The 17,500-nt window shown below is 49.8% G+C and overlaps 5 pseudogenes; all 5 read left to right on the forward strand.

The window, feature by feature from the left end:
- Window positions 1-995: 995 nt before the first annotated feature.
- LOC148865677 (18S ribosomal RNA) lies at window positions 996-2,833 on the forward strand (annotated as a pseudogene).
- A 216-nt stretch (window positions 2,834-3,049) lies between these two features.
- LOC148865678 (5.8S ribosomal RNA) lies at window positions 3,050-3,199 on the forward strand (annotated as a pseudogene).
- Window positions 3,200-3,438: 239 nt separating this feature from the next.
- On the forward strand, window positions 3,439-6,804 carry LOC148865679 (25S ribosomal RNA; annotated as a pseudogene).
- A 2,863-nt stretch (window positions 6,805-9,667) lies between these two features.
- Window positions 9,668-11,510, forward strand: LOC148865680 (18S ribosomal RNA; annotated as a pseudogene).
- Window positions 11,511-11,748: 238 nt separating this feature from the next.
- LOC148865681 (5.8S ribosomal RNA) lies at window positions 11,749-11,903 on the forward strand (annotated as a pseudogene).
- Window positions 11,904-17,500: the final 5,597 nt, after the last annotated feature.

A 17,500-nucleotide genomic window follows, 5' to 3' on the forward strand; every position in this document is an offset into this window, starting at 1 on the left:
GGTTTTACTTGATAGTCCATGGTCTTGGATAACTACCTAGGCACTAAAAGAGATCGTGGGAGTGGGACCTATGCACGCGTTGCAGCTTAACGGGTTGAGTGCCCCTTGATTCCAAGCGATGTGTGTTGTGTTGGGTGCCCTCGGTAGATGTGCGCGGTCGGGATGGCGTGTTGCTGCCGCAGCCAGGACCGCCGTGCGTGTCGGCGTGAGTTACGCGCGGGGGTTAGCGAAATGCCGGGCGGCGAGGTGACGTAAGGTGTTTGGCAATTGTGCTTTGGGTGCCTCCCCGTATCTGTCCATGGTGCCTCCGGTCACCCATTCAACATGGGAGGCCCCCATGGGGACCTCGCATGGGTGGGAATGGTGCAACACGGTTGGCATCTCTCGCATTTCTTGTGATCTCTTGGTGACCATTTTGGGATGTTGATTCATGTTGGTGGTTGCTTTCCGTGCTCTAGTGGGGCCTTTGGGTCTCGGCTTTCCTCGGCCATTGGACGTGTCATCACATGCGTCTGTTGGTTTGGGTGGTTGCTGCTAGGTGTACGCGATGCGCGCTAGTGGTGTTTGGGTGGCATGTGTTGAGCTCCGTGTCTTGGCGATCCATTAACCTTCCCCTCCTCTTCAGTTTCTCCGGTCTAGCTAGTCGTTGCTATCTGGGCGTGTGCGGGTGGTTCCTGTGTTGCCTACCCCGAATGGAATTGATACCCCTCGAGTGATAGTCTTGTCTCTCTCTCCCGCCGACGGCTAGGGGGTGGAGCTAGGTAACACGTAGAACGTGATGCAATGCATTGTCTTGTGATTGTGCAATGCACTCGGGACAATATCTTGTGTGTTCTCTTGGATGCGGAAGATGCCAAAGGGTAGGGGCCTTAGGTCCCTTGTGGCTACCGTAATTTATATTCTCCTTATATGTGATCGACAATTGAACTGCGTAGAGTGTTCGATGTTTTCGGACGGTCTCATGCGGGTTGTTGTGATGTTCGACAAGGTATGTCATCCTGTTTGTTCCCCAGTAGTTTAACTTGTCTCAAAAGATTAAGCCATGCATGTGTAAGTATGAACTATTTCAGATCTTAAAACTGCGAGATGGCTTGATTAAATCAGTTATAGTTTGTTTGATGGTATCTACTACTCGGATAACCGTAGTAATTCTAGAGCCTATACGTGCACCAAACCCCGACTTTTTTAAGGGATGCATTTATTAGATAAAAGGTTCGTTGGGCTCTGCCCGTTGCTCTGATGAATTCACTTAACATAAACTTCACGCATTGGACGGCCTTTGTGCGGCGACGCACTCATTCAAATTTCTGGCTGATTAGTTTCGATGGTAGGAGTGGCCTACTATGGTGGTGACGGGTGACGGAGAATTAGGGTTCGACTCCGGAGAGGAGCCTGAGGGCTACCACATCCAAGGCAAAAAGGCAGGAAGGCGCCTATAATTACCCAATCCTGACACGGGGAGGTAATGCAATAAATAACAATACCGGGGTCTACCAAGTCTGGTAATTGAAATCTAGTACAGATCTAAATCCCTTAACGAGGATCCATTTGGAGGGCAAGCTGTGGTGCCAAGCAGCCGCCCTGATTTTAGCTCCAATAGCGTAGGATCAAGTTGTTGCAGTTAAGGAAAAGCTCGTAGAGTCTGGACCCTCGGCGGTCTGGCCCGACTTGTCTGCCCCCGGCACACCGGTCGTCTTGTCTCTTCTACCGGCGATGCGTTCCTTGGCCTTACTGGCCGGGTCGTGCCTCCGGTGCTGATTTTTCATGAAATTAGAGTGCCAAAGCAAGCCTACGCTCTGAATACATTAGCATGGGATACATCATAGGATTTCGGTCTTTATTACGTTGGCCTTCGTGGATCGGAGTAAATGTTATACCCCCACAGGGACAGTCGGGGACATATTCGGTATTGGATAGTCAGAGGTGAACCTTGGACGGATCAGAAGACTGAAAATGCACTGAAAGCATTTGCCAAGGATGTTTTCATTAATCAAGAACGTAAAGTTGGGGGCTCGAAGACGATCAGATACCGTCCTAGTCTCAACCATAAACGATGCAGCCGACCAGGGGATGGCGGATGTTGCTTTTAGGACTCCGCCGGCACCTTATGAGAATGAAAGTCTTTGGGTTCCGGGGGGGGGATGAACCGTAAGGCCGCAACTTAAAGGAATTGACGAAGGGCACCACCAGGAGTGGAGCCTGCCTGGCATCCATGGAACACCTCAAACTTACCAGGTCCAGACATAGTAAGGATTGACAGACTGAGAGCTCTTTCTTTATTCTATGGGTGGTGGTGCATGGCCGTTCTTAGTTGGTGGAGCGATTTGTCGTGTTAATTCCGTTAACGAACGAGACCTCAGCCTGCGACGCGCCACGCCGCAAAGGACCCTCCGTTCTCAGCTTCTTAGTGACTACTGCCGCGAGGCCACGGAGTTTTTCTAGGCAATAACAGGTCTGTGTATGCCCTAGGCATGTTTCTGGGCCGCACGCGCGCTACAATTCTAGCTATTCAAACGAGTCTATAGCCTTGGCCGACAGGCCCGGGTAATCTTTAAAATTTCATCGTGATGGGGATAGATCATTGCAATTGTTGGTCTTCAACGAGGAATTCCTAAGTAGAGCGCGAGTCATCAGCTCGCGTTGATGATGTCCCTGCCCCTTTGTACACACCGCCCGTCGCTCCTACCGATTGAATGGCGGCGAGCCGGGTCGCAATCGCGGCGACGTGGCGGTTCGCCGCTCGCGACGTCGCGAGAAGTCCATCTGAACCTTATCATTTAGAAGGAGAAGTCGTAACAAGGTTTCCGTAGGTGAACCTGCGCATTGCCGATGCCTGCCCCACAGAAGACCTGTGAAGATGTGATGCCCGCAAGGGCCCACGAGGGGCTTGGGCATGCCCATCTCTTGCTCGTCAGGGGTTGCGCTCGACACTCTGTCTCGTGGCCTCCTAGCTAACAACCAACTCCGGGCGCGGATGGCGCCAAGGAATCTCCATGGAAGGGTGCATAATCCCAACATTGTTGGGTGTTTTGCCTCTGCATTCAAAAACGACTCTCTTCTACTTCTCGGCTCTCGCACGATGAAGAATCGTAGCGAAATGCGATACTTGGTGTGAATTGCAGAATCCCGTGCACCATTTAGTTTTTGACGAGTTTCGTCGCCCGAGGCCCTTGGGCCAAGGGCAGGCCCGCGGGCGTCACGCATCGTTTCCTTCCGGCCTTGCCCCATTAGGTGCTGGAGAGTTGGTGCAGATGTTGGCCTCCCTTCTCCGTTTTGGTGCGGTTGGCCCAACTATTATGGCCCTTGACACAAAGTGCCACGACGGTTGGTGGTTCAATCTTAGGTGGTGGAATGCTGGACGTCGTGAACGTTGTGTTGTCATTGGGGTGTCGAGTGTGTGACCCGGTGAGGGATCCGTTGTCTACGGAGCCTGCCTTGCGACCCCAGGTCAGGCGGGGCCACCCGCTGAATTTAAGCATATCAATAAGCGGAGGAAAAGAAACTCAACAAGGATTCCCCTAGTAAACGCGAGCGACGGGATCAGCCCCTAGGCGAGAATCGGGCGACCTCCGTCGTCCGAATTGTAAGCTGCAGAGCGTCCTCAGCAGGATGGGCCCAAGTCCCCTGTAAGGGGGCGCCAGAGAGGGTGAGAGCCCCGCGCCTGGCGGGCCCGTCGGGACCACGGAGGCGCTGTCCCGACGGGTTGTTTGGCAATGCAGCCCCCATTGGCGGCACGTTGAGTTAAGATCTGGCGAGAGACCGATAGCGAACAAGTACCCGAGGACACTAAGGACTTTGAAGAGAGTCAAAGAGTGCTTGAATTTGTCGGGAGGGAAGCGGAGGGGCCGGGCGATGCTCCCCGGTCGGATGGAACGGTGAAAGCCGGTCCGCCACTTGGCTCGGGGGGATGCGGATTGCGGCGGTGCCCCAAGCCCGGGTTGCTCGCGTTATACCCTGTGGAGACGTGATCGTCGCGCCGCCTAAGGCAGCACGCGCCCTCTAGGCGTGCCTTGGGACCTGCGTGCTCTCGGGCATCGGCCTGTGAATTGACCGCCCCGCCCCGGAACACGGACCAAGGAAGTCCGACATGCCGTGCGAGCTCAACGGGTGAGTAAACCCGTAAGGCGCAAGGAAGCTGACTGGCGGGGACACGGCCAGCGGGTTGCACCGCCGACCGACCTAGAATCTTTTGAGAAGGGTTCGAGTGAGCATGCCTCTCGGGACAGAAGATGGTGAACTATGCCTGAGCGGGGCGAAGCCAGAGGAACCGGGCGTGGAGGCCCGAACTCTGACCCGACGTGTAAATCGTTCGTCTGACTGGGTATAGGGGCGAAAGACTAATCGAACCGTCTAGAGCTGGTTCCTCCCTTTTGCGAAGTTTCCCTCAGGATAGCTGGAGCCCGGGTGCGAGTTCTATCAGGTAAAGCCAATGATTATATATATTTGGGGGTGGACGCCCTCGACCCTATTCTTAAACTTTAATAGGTAGGACGGTGTGGCTGCTTCGTTGAGCTATGTGACGGAATCGAGAGCTCCGGAGTGGTCGATTTTTGGGAAGCAGAACTGGGCGAATGCGGGGGGGGGCGACCCGTTGTTACGGAGCCCAATCTTGGTCGATTAAGACAGCAGGACGGGGCGGCTTCACCTACGCCGAAATCCGTGAAGGAAGAAGCGCGTAGCAAGCCACCTGCCGAATCAACTAGCCCCGAGAATGGATGGCGCTCAAGCTGCCTGAACTCATACCCGGCCGTCGGGGCGATTGCCAGGCCCCGATGAGAGGCAGGGCGCGGCGGCGGTAAAACCCGGGGCGTGAGCCTGGGCGCGGGAGCCGCCGTCGGTGCAGATCTTGGTGGTAGTAGCAAGAGCATCGAAATGACTTTGAAGGCCGAGAAGAGGGAAAGGTTCCATTGTGCACGGGATCTGCACATGGGTTAGTCGATCCTAAGACGGGGTAGCTTGCCAGACAGCGCGATCAGCGCGAGCTTCGAAAGGGAGTGCGGCCTTAAATTCCAGGGGGGTGACGTGGCGGTTGACGGCAACGTTAGGGAGTCCGGACGCCGGCGGGGGCCCCGGGAAGAGTTATCTTTTCCTGTTTAACGGCTCTGCCCACCCTGGAATCGGCTAGTGGGTCCAGCGGCCGCAGAGAGCACCGCACGTCGCGTGGTGTTCGTGCGGCCCCGGCGGCCCTTGAATCCGGAGGACCGAGTGCCGAATCCCGCTGTCCGGCCGGGACTCCATAACCGCATCAGGTCTCCAAGGTGAACAGCCTCTGGTCGATGGCAGAATAAAAGACCCTAGGCAAGGGAAGTCGGACAAGATGAATCCGTAACCTCGGGAAAAGGATTGGCTCTGAGGGCTGGGCACGGGGGTCCCGGGCCCGAGCCGTCGGCTGTCGGCGGACTCCGGCGGTCCGCCGCGGCGAGAGCGGGTCGCCGCGTGCCGGCCGGGGGACGGACTGGGAACCCTCCTCGGGGGCCTTCCCCGGGCGTTGACAGAGCCGACTCAGACCGTGGGACGGTACAAGGGGATCGTTGCCGATTAAAACAAAGCATTGCGATGGTCCCTGCGGACTAACGCAATGTGATTTCTGCCGGATGCTCGGAATGTCAAAGTGCAGAATTTAACCAAGCGCGGGTAAACGGCGGGAGTGACAGACGCGAGGAGCTCAATGTCGTCATTTAATTAGTGACGCGCATGAATGGATTAAACGACATAATCGCCATGTCCCTGTCCTACCATCCAATGAAATCATAGCCCAAGGGATCGGAAGCTTGGGCAACAAGCTCAACTTGGGACAAGAGCCCTTTTCAACTTGGCCGCACCGGAGGCTTTGTGAGGAGAAAGCGACGCGAGGGTGTAGGAGGAGTGTAGTTGGGGAGAGGTGAAATACCACTACTTTTAACGTTATTTGCTAGGGGGATTCCGTTAGTCGGAGGCTGGTGCACCGCCCCTCCTTTTGGACCCAAGGCTCACCCTCGGTGGGCCGAACCGGTCGTCTAAGACATTGTCAGGTGGGGAGTTTGGCTGGGGCGGCACATCTGTTAAAAGATACAACCGCAGGTGTCCTAAGATGATGAACGTGAACAGAAAATCTCGTGTGGAACAAAGGGTAATTCTTGTTTGATATCTTGATTTCAGTTATACGAACCGTGAAAGCGTGGCCTATCGATCCTTTAGACCTTCGGAATTCGAAGTTAGAGGTGTGGCAGAAAAGTTACCACAGGGATAACTGGCTTGTGGCAGCCAAGCGTTCATAGCACTGATTCTGTCCCCTTTTCCGGAGTTCCTTCCGATGCCTTGCTTTTCCTATCATTGCGAAGCAGAATTCGCCAAGTGTCGACTGATGATGAATAGGGAACCGTGAAGACGGGTTTAGACCGTCGTGAAGAACAGGTTAATTTTACCTAAATGATGCATGTTGCTAAAGCAATTCAAACCTATAATGAGAGGTACTGTTATTTTACACAATTGGTCATTGCGCTTGGTTGAAAAGCCCGTGCCTTACAGGACAGTGTGCGCAATTACGTCCTAACGCCTCGAAGTCAGATCCTGGGGGGGTGCGATGCGTGCGCCCGTCGCTCGATTGCCCGCCCCTTGCAGTAGGGGCCTCGATGCTCCCAAGGCACGTGCCATCGGTGAAGCCCTCGTGACGGATTGAGCCACGCTTGGCCGCCCTTTACCGGACTGCCCACCGGGCGGCGGGGTACGGTCTTTCGCAGACGAATGAACACGCGACGGGGATCGGAGTGGAGGTGGCCTTGCCGCCACGTACCACTGAGATTCAGCCCTCTGTCGTATTCAAATCCGCCCCCCCCCACGTTTCGCATCCCACAACGATTTGTCCCTCCCCCCATGTACGTGGTGTGTCAAGAACAAAGACCCTCCTCCCTCCCCTTTTCAACATAACACACGCTTGTGAAAGTCCAACTCATCAGAACAACCTTCCATATCCCATGGCTCCACACCCACCATATCCCCATAGAGGTTATATTCGACGTTATCCTTCCCAGTCGTGCCGATGGATAAGGCAGCCTCACCTGGCGAGTCGTGGTGCCAAAATCTAACTCATCCGAATAGCCTACCTCCCCTTTCTTTTCCTCACACAACGCCCTTGGGGGGCTCCGACTCACGTAGAAGCTTCCATTATCCCATTCCGTCTCCATACCCACCATATCCCGATAGAGGTTCGCGGCGGCTGTGCGCGGGCGAGCACGTGCGCGGCCGGTTGGGTCGTGCATGTGCGGGCATGTGCATGCGTGAACTGCCACGTGTGGATGTGCTTGGTGCCCCCGTGGTGTGTCATGGTGCAAGTGGTTAATGTGGTGCCTCCACGTGCGGTGACCAATATTGGAAAACACTAAACTGCCGTGGTGTGTCATGTAATGCAAGTGGTTAATGTGCTCTTCCACGGTGATGAAGACACGATCAAAACAATAAACTACCGTGGTGTGTCATGGTGCAAGTGGTTGCTGCGCCTAGTGCCTCCGGTCTATGAACCAAGATCAAAAACACTAAACTACCGTGGTGTTCTCATAACGTGTTAACACTACACGTGCAGTGCTTTCTACTATTGTAGTGACATGGCTCTAACACACCATGTAGTCCACAGCCCTACTGCACCCACCGTGTGCTGGTGTAGAGGGCTGTAACACAACCACTTGCGTTAGGTGCACCAATTCCACCTTCCACCTTTGCATGGTGGTGGAACTTGCAGGCACTCCTATTAGCACGGGCGCAAGTGGGTGTGCATCGTGGTGGATGTGTTGAAATGCACACAACGCCCCATGCTGCATCATTTTGCACTATGTGGGTGCGCACACCACACCCACATTGCAATTGGTGCCTCATGTGGTGTGTCGTGGTGCAAGGGATGTGGACACACACATTGTACTTGTGACCACATCCGTTGCTCTTTCAACATGCTACCCACATACACACCCGGGGGGCCGTTTCTATTGACGGTCCCAACTCGTCTTTGTGTACCTTTCTTGCAGGAAACCAGCTCACCTTTTCATAAAATTAGCGTGGAGTGTTCCCTTTTGATTCCATGCAATCCCATTTCCACAAAATAAAATTTTCTTTTTTTTTTTTTAGTAACTTTTGTAATTTCTATCAATCAAAAATCAAGTGAAAAAACCATTTCTATCAATACTTTTGGCATGAACCAGCTTATTTTGGTGCACAAAATTTTTTGCAGGTGTGAAAAAGATCTCACCCTCCAAAATCATTTTCTCAGATCTTTCCAAAATTTTGACGATTTTTACTGATTAAAAGATAATAAAATTAATATTTCTCTCCACAATTTTATTATAATTATTTTCATCATTTTTAATCCTAACTATGTTGAGACTTGTCAAGTTTAAGACCAACTAAAAAGCTCGTACATCTCGAGACAACCCCATTGTTATTTTCCAGAAGTGATGTTTCTTGCTGGCATACTAGGGCTAACCAAAAGCTTAACGGTACTCTTTGAGGGGGGGTGGTGATCTTGGGGGCTTCCTCTGGGGGCGCCATTGGGCGAGCGTTGGCAGTCATGGGGGTCTGCCTGTTACCACATGACGCAAGGGTAGTGCAGTTGAGATGATACTAGAGGCGACATGAAGGCACATTGATGCTTACCGATGACATGGTAGCGCAACTCTACGTGCAATACCAATATGTGTAGGTTTCACTTGATAGTCCATGCTTTTGCACAATGACGTGCACTAGAAGAGATCTGGGAGTGCGACGATGCACGCGTTGCAGGGACGTTGTTTAGTGCCCCTTGATCGCAAGCGATGTGTGTTGTGTTGGGCGCCCTCGGCAGCATGCGCGGTCGCACTTGCGTGTCTAGCACTGCGTGCGTTGCGCAGCCGAGACAGGATCGTCCCGTGCGTGTCGTGAGGACGCGCCTGCGGGTTAGCGATGCCGGCTGGCGTGATTTGTAGTGGAACGGTAATATACCGGTTTTGGGGGCCTCCCCGTATTCTGCCAGGGCACTCCATGGTGCTCTCCGTGTCATTTCTATTTCAAGCATGGGAGGCCCCCATGGGGACCTCGCATGGTGGCAAATATGTGCAACACCGGTTGGCATCTCTCGCATTCCTTGTGATCTCTTGGTGACCATTTTCGGATGTTGATTCATGTTGGTGGTTGCTTTCCGTGCTTAGTGGGGCCTTTGGGTTCTGCTTTCCTCGGCCATCATCAACGTTATTTATGCGCCGTTGGTTTGGGGGGTGGCTGCAGAAGGTGTACGCGATGCGCGCTAGTGGTGTTTGGGTGGGATGTGTTGATGGGCTTTGTGCTCGTAGTTCCCCATTAGACTTCCTGCGCTTCAGGGGGGGGGGGTTGGTCTGGGCGTGTGCGGGGTGGTTCGGGACTGAGGAATTTCCAAGAGCAATGGAATTGATACCCCTCGAGCTTTAGCCTGCCTTTCTCCATGGGAGAGGGTGGGGACTAGAACACGTAGAACGTGATGAATGCATTGTCTTGCGCGGGGATGCACTCGGCACATGTTTGAAAGTGTGTGTTCTCGGATGCCGGGAGATGCTACGGGAGGGGCTGAGGTCCCTTGTTACTATCCTAGTGATTATATGTCCCGGTAAGATGATCGAGAATTGCACCTGCGTAGAGTGTTCGAAGGTTTTGCATTGGTTTTATTACCCCTGGGATGTTGTCAGAGGAATGCTACGTGGTTGATCTTCCTAGGTAGTCAGATGCTTGTCTTACGATTAAGCCATGCATGTGTATGAGTCATCTCGTAGACTGTGAAGCTGCGAATGGCTCATTAAATCAGTTATAGTTTGTTTGATGGTATCTACTACTCGGATAACCGTAGTAATTCTAGAGCTAATACGTGCACCAAACCCCGACTTTTGGAAGGGATGCATTTATTAGATACAAAAAGTCACGCGTTTGTTTTGCCCGTTGCTCTGAACTATTCATGATAACTCGACGGATCGCACGGCCTTTGTGCCGGCGACGCATCATTCAAATCTTGGACGAACTTCGATGGTAGGATAGTGGCCTACTATGGTGGTGACGGGTGACGGAGAATTAGGGTTCGATTCCGGAGAGGGAGCCTGAGAAACGGGCCACCACATCCAAGGAAGCAGCAGGCGCGCAAATCACCCATTCTTAACACGCAAGGAGTGAGATAAATAACAATACCGGGCTCTACGAGTCTGGTAATTGGAATGAGTACAATCTAAATCCCTTAACGAGGATCCATTGGAGGGCAAAGTCTGGTGCCAGCAGCCGCGGTAATTCCAGCTCCAATAGCGTATATTTAAGTTGTTGCAGTTAAAAAGCTCGTAGTTGGACCTTGGGCTGGGTCGACCGGTCGCGCCGGCGGTGTGCACCGGTCGTCTCGTCCCTTCTACCGGCGATGCGTTCCTGGCCTGCGCTGGCCGGGTCGTGCCTCCGGTGCTGTTACTTTGAGTAATTAGAGTGCTCACGTACGCGTACGCTCTGTATACATTAGCATGGGATAACATCATAGGATTTCGGTCTTTATCCCACGTTGGCCTTCGGGATCGGAGTTATTATCAAACAGGGACAGTCGGGGGCATTCGTATTCCATAGGCACTTGTGTAGATCCATGCCCTGTAATACGTACCATCTCTAAGCATTTGCCAAGGATGTTTTCATTAATCAAGAACGAAGTCTTGGGGCGCGACAGAGGACGACGATATTCGTCCTAGTCTCAACCATAAAATATCTGAGGACTTTACTAAGTTATCGGCGGATGTTGCTTTTAGGGCACCTTCTCTCTCTGTACCTTGACACCATGAGAAATCAAAGTCTTTGGGTTCCGGGGGAGTATGGTCGCAAGGTCAGAACTTAAAGGAATTGAACACGGAAGGGCACCACCAGGAGTGGAGCCTGCGGCTTAATTTGACTCAACACGGGGGAAACTTACCAGGTCCAGACATAAGGATTGACAGACTGAGAGCTCTTTCTTGATTCTATGGGGGTGGTGGTGCATGGCCGGGCTTGAACTGGTGGGGAGCGATTTTGTCTGGTCAATCCCGTTAACGAACGAACACCTTAGCCTGCTAGGGTAGCTGTCTATGCGGAGGCACCCCGCGGCCAGCTTCTTAGAGGGACTATGGCCCGTTAGGCCACGGAAGTTTCTTAAGGGCATAGACAGGTTGTGATGCCCTTCTAGATGTTCTGGGCCGCACGCGCAGGTACACTGATGTATTCAACGAGTCTATAGCCTTGGCTGAGCTTGGTAATCTTTGCTGAAAATTTCATCGTGATGGGGATAGATCATTGCAATTGTTGGTCTTCGACGAGGAATTCCTAGTAAGCGCGAGTCATCATCTTGCGCGACTGCGTCCGTCTTCTCGGTACACACCGCCCGTCGCTCACTGATTGAATGGTCCGGTGAAGTGTTCGGATCGCGGCGACGTGGGCGGTTTGCCGCTCCCCTCGCGATAAGTCCACTCAACCTTATCATTTAGAGGAAGGAGAAAAAGTCGTAACAAGGTTTCCGCAGGGTGAGCAAGGCTGCCGAAGGATCATTGCCAGGTGCCTCCTCACAGAAGACCTGTGAACATGTGATGCCCGCACTGACCCACGAAGGGTGGTCTTGGGGTATGACCTCCATGCCCATCTCTCGCTTGTTAGGGGTTGCGCTCGACACTCTGTCTCGTGGCCTCCTAGGCTAGGACCAACTCCGGGCGCGGATGGCGCCAAGGAATCTCCTATGGAAGGGTGCATAATCCCAAACACTCGGTGTCGGGCCTCTGCATTCGAAATTATGGCTCTCGGCAACGGATACTCGGCTCTCGTATCGACTCAGAACGTAGCGAAATGCGATACTTGGTGCGGATACGGCAGAATCCCGTGAACCATCGAGTCTTTGAACGCAAGTTGAAATGGGATAGAGAAGTACAAGTACGTTTACCTTTCTGCAAAGTAATAGGGAGATCAAGATCTAAGGGAGAAGGAGTAGTAGCAAGATATCGACAGGTGCTGAAGTGGAGGAGGGGCCGAAGCACTTCTGCGGGTATACACTTGAGTAATTGGCAGCCTCTCTGTAGTAACAGGCATATGATGTGCATCTGTAGTAGGAATGGGAGCTACGGGAAGAGTGCCCACAACCGGTACAGGAAAAGGAACCACAGAGGGAGAAGAAGAGACCCCGACATCTGAGAAAAATGGAACTGATTCAAAGAAGGTGACATCAGAGCACACGCGATTTATGAGATTTTGGGTTATAACACTTATACCCTTTCTGAGTCCTCGAGTAGCCAAGAAAAATACACTTCGTAGCTCGAGCATCTAGCTTGTCTACTCCAGGCCCCAAGATGTTGAACAAAACAAACACAACCAAAGACTCTTGGGGTGAGAGGAAATGGAGACAAAGTGGGAAACAACACGGAGAAAGGGGATTGACTTCCAAGGATTGACATGGGCATCCGATTTCTTCGAAAACAGGAGTATAAGAACAGCATCACTCCAAAAATGCTTTGGGACATTCATATTGATCATCAAGGACCGAGCAGTTTCAAGAAGATGTCTATTTTCCGTTCAGCTACACCATTTTGTTGCGGGGTGTAGGCACAAGAAGTTTGATGAATTATCCCATGATGTTCTAGGTATTGCTGAAATGGTGAGGAGTTGTATTCTTTGGCATTATTGGAGTGAAGTATTTTCATATGAACACCAAATTGAGAGCGTATTTCAACATGAAATTTTTGAAAAATAGAGAACAATTCACTATGGTCCATCATAAGATAGATCCATGTCATACCTGAAAATTCATCAACAAAGATTACAAAATACTTATACCCATTGTATGACACCACTTTAACTGGACCCCATACATCAGAATGAACTAAAGCAAAAGGACTTGAGACACGACTATCAGTTCTCGGACTAAATGAGACTCGATGATGTTTTCCCAACTGACATGACTCACAATCTAATGATGAAAGATGACTCAAGGAAGGAACCAGCAGCTTCAAAGCCTTGAGAGAGGGATGACCAAGTCTGCAGTGCCATTAGAGAGGAGTAAGAGACGATTGAAAAGCCACTGGGGGGCCACCACCATCATGGTAATACAAACCACCTGCTTCATGCCCTCCACCAATCTTCTTCCCCGTCTTGAGATCCTGAAACACACAAGAAGAATGATAGAAGGTTACAACAATTGAGGGACTTGGTTAATCTGCTAACAGATATAAGATTAAAAGGGAACTTAGGGACATATAAAACAGATGCTAAAGACAAGGAGGAGAGATCAACATCACCAACACCACAGATAGGAGATGTAGAACCATTAGCAAGTGTAACTGTTTGAGATGTGGAGGAGAGAAAATACATCAAGAGTCCTAGACATATGGTCCGAGGCTTCGGAGTCAATGATCCAGGGTGAAGCTTTGGAAGCTAAGCAAGCCATACCTGAATGGGCAAGTGTAGCGGTGTTTTGCTGAGATGTTTGAAGGAACTGCTCATATACTGCACGTGGTACACTCACCATTTCCTGCCCAGAAGCACAAGTAGATGTGGAGGGGGTTGGGTCATTTTGCTGGCTTTCAGTAATTGTGCTACTACTCTTAGACGTAGCATGGTGAGCCCAATTGTTGGGTGGACCATGCAAATCATAGCAGAAATTAACTGTGTGCCCCTCTAAGCCACAATGTGTACACTTTCTTTGAGCATTACTCCTTCCTTTTCCACGGCCTCCCCCTGACTCTCGTCCTCCAGTCCGGCCACTAGCCCGGTTAAACATGTGTCCACCACGGTTGCTTGGAGGTCCACTGCTGCCACCAACACTTCTACTTCCACGACCACTCCCTTTAGTCACTACCAAACCAGGTGTCTCAAAGAAGGAAGAAAGTTCTACCGGCTCAATGGATGTCCTCTTAAGACGGGCAAAAGCTTCTTCAAGTGGGGGAAGAGTGGATCCCCCCAATATCTGTGCTCTGACAGGCTCATACTCAGCCTTCAAGCCCACAAGAAACCTAGTCACATCAAGTTGTTCACCTTGCTGTTGTTGGATCTGGACATCTGATGTTAGAGGGTGATACACATTGAGCTCATTAGAGATGTCCTTCAAACTTGCATAGTACTCTTCTAAGCTTTAACTCCCTTGCTTCAAATTGAAGTACTCTTGGTACAACTGATATACCCTAGTTGTGTTGTCTTGTCCAGAGTACAACTTCTTAGCATGACCCTAGATTTCTTTGGCTGTATCTAGGAACATGAAGTTCACACTAATCTTTGGTTCTATGCTGTTCCAAAGCCACGTCATTATCTGTGCATCTTCTTGTTCCCAGTCACTGAGCCCAGGGGAATCAGAGGGAGGTTTCTCCTCTCTCACATGTTTTACTTTCCTCTTGGCCTTCAAGAACACCTCCACAGATTTTTCCCATGGTACATAATTCTCATCATTCAACTTGATGGATGTCATTTGAACACTTAGATAATCTAGAGAAGGCATGATGCCTGTTTTGTTATCATTCCCATTTGCAGATGATGTCATCTTAATTATTTCACCTTCAAATATACACCACAACCTCACACACTTCACAAGACTTATCTCACTTATGATACCACCATCTCCAACTTCTTCAACTGCACATTAAACACTACACACTAAGGCTGGAATCATTCAGTCAACACATCAAACACCTTGACTGCACACTGCAGGACCATTTACCATCAACGCGCCAAGGCTGAAATCTCTCAGTCATTTCATCGAACACTTGTTCTTCATACTGCAGAACTGATTACACGCAAGGTCTAGGAGTTCACTTTTAAGCATTTAGAATCATAGATATGTCAGCCACCACGACACAACCACCATCACGCCATTGCTGTCGTGGACTTCAGCAGTCTACGACTCTTCTTTTTCAGCACATGAGCAAGAAAAAAAAAGAACATGGCTGATATGCGTATCAGTCTCACCAAGCTCCACAACAACTAACTTTTGAAGCACAAAATAGCATTAACAGTCCATTATTTGAGCACACGACAATAGTGTTCATACCTGTCTACGTTCAGCCCTCTTTGTACACTGAATAGAGGGTCTAGTGTACCACTTCAACGACCACAACAGCACCGGCCAGAGGCATTCTCACCTCCAGTCCCTCAAAACGACAACTCCTTTTTTAGCCCTTTATCGAATCTCCAATCAGGTCAGCTGAAAGATGAAAACTACTGTGAAGCTGGCGGCGAACCCAAGAGGACAGCAGCAAGAAGAGATAACATGAGACCTTATTGCTCTGATACCATGTGAATAAACCCTAGAAGATTCTAGGTCAAAGTAGAGAAGAAAGAAAGAAGAAGGAGAGAAGAAGAGTGTTCGGCCAGACTAGAAGAGAGAATATGAAAATCACACTCTCCTAGCTGACCCACTTGAATTTCTCTACAAGATAAAACTTAGAGTTACAAGAAAGACTATTTTGTCCTTCATAGGAGATGGGACACATAACTTAAACTCAGATACAATAGACCTTTCACTTTCAAGAAGATAAACCGGAATGACCAAAATACCCCTGAATTGAGCATTCTAACAAATCATGCTGGTGGCCGGAGTGGAGGACGAGACTCAGGGGGAGGTCGTGGTAAAGGAAAGAGTAATGTACCTAGGAAGTGTGCATACTGTGGATTAGAGGGGCACACTGTTAATTTCTACTATGATTTACATGGTCCACCCAACACTTGGGCTAATCATGCTATGACTAGGGGCAGTGGTATAGTTAGTGAAAATCAGCAAATTGATCAGACTCTCACCACATCTACTGATGGTTTTGGGAAGGAGATGGTGAGTGTACCACATGCGGTATATGAGCAGTTCCTTCAGACATCCTCTCAGCAAAACACGACTACTCTTGCCCGTTTAGGTATGGCTTGCTTGGCTTTCAAGCCTTCACACTAGATCATTGACTATGGAGCCTCGGATCATATGTCTGGGACTCCAAATGTATTTTCTTCACTTTCTATGTCCTCCACATCCCATTTGTGGTGTTGGTGATGTTGATCTTTCCTCCTAATCTTTATCATCTATTTTATATGTTCCCAAGTTCCCTTTTAACCTTATGTCTGTTAGTAGATTAACCAAGTCACTTAATTGTTCCATAACCTTTTATCCCTCCTCTTGTGTGTATCAGGATCTCAAGACGGGGATGAAGATTGGTGGAGGGCATGAGGTATGTGGATTGTATTACCTTGATGGTGGTGGGCCGCCAGTAGCATTTCAGTTGCCTCTTACTCCTCTTCAATGGCACTACAGACTTGGTCATCCATCTCTTAAGGCTCTGAAGTTGCTGGTTCCGTCCTCAAGTCATCTTTCATCATTGGGTTGTGAGTCGTGTCAGCTTGGGAAACATCATAGAGTCTCTTTTAGTCCAAGAGTTGATAGTCGTGTCTTGGTTTTTTTCTTTAGTTTATTATGATGTTTGGGGTCCAAATAAAGTAATGTCATACAATGGTTATAAGTATTTTGTAATTTTTGTTAATGACTTTTCAAGGATGACATGGCTCTATCTTATGAAATATTGCAGTGAAGTGTTTTCTATTTTTCAAAAATTTTATGCTGAAATACGTACCCGATTTGGTTTTCGTATTAAAATTCTTTGCTTTGATAATGCAAAAGAGTACACCTCAACACCATTTCAACAATACTTAGAGCACCATGGGATAATTCATCAAACTTCTTGTTCCTACACCCCACAACAGAACGGTGTAGCTGAATGGAAAAATCGACACCTACTTGAAACTGCTCGGTCTATGATGCTTAATATGAATGTCCCAAAGCGTTTTTGGAGTGATGCTGTCCTCACGTCATGTTTTCTCATCAATTGGATGCCCATGTCCATCATTGGAAGTCAATCCCCTTTCTCAGTTTTGTTTGCCACTTTGTCTCCATTTCCTCTCACCCCGAGAGTCTTTGGGTGTGTTTGTTTTGTTCAATTTTTGGAGCCTGGTTTAGACAATTTAGATGCACGAGCTACTAAATGCATCTTCCTTGGATACTCCAAGACTCAAAAAGGGTATTAGTGCTATAACCCTAACTCTCATAAGTCATTTGTGTGTTTCGTTGTCACTTTCTTTGAATCAGTCCCATTTTTCTTAGACACTGAGGTTCCTTCTCCTTCCCCCGTAGTTCCACTTCCTGTCCCGGTTGAGGACCCCTTCCCGTGGTTCCTATTCCAGTTGCGGATACATCTCCTGTGCCAGTTACTACTGAGAGGCCACCAATCCGACAAGTGTATACTTATAGAAGAGCACCGACCCTTCCTCCAATTCAATCCTCGTTGATAGATCTTGTGGTTGCACCTTCTCCCTTGGACCTTGATCTTCCTATTGCACTGCAGAAAGGTAAATGTACTTGTACATCTCACCCTATTTTACATTATGTTTCAGTTGCTCACTTTGCTGCTTCCATCGCCACTTTATATCCTTTCTATCATTTGTTTCCATTCCCAAAATTGTCCAGAAAGCCCTTACCTCCCCAGGGTGGCGGCAAGCAATGGAAGAGGAATTGTCTGCTACAAAACAATCA

Source organism: Nelumbo lutea, chromosome 3 (assembly GCF_056320005.1).
Source record: "Nelumbo lutea isolate HS-2025 chromosome 3, American lotus-T2T, whole genome shotgun sequence".
Taxonomy (NCBI): Eukaryota; Viridiplantae; Streptophyta; class Magnoliopsida; order Proteales; family Nelumbonaceae; genus Nelumbo; species Nelumbo lutea.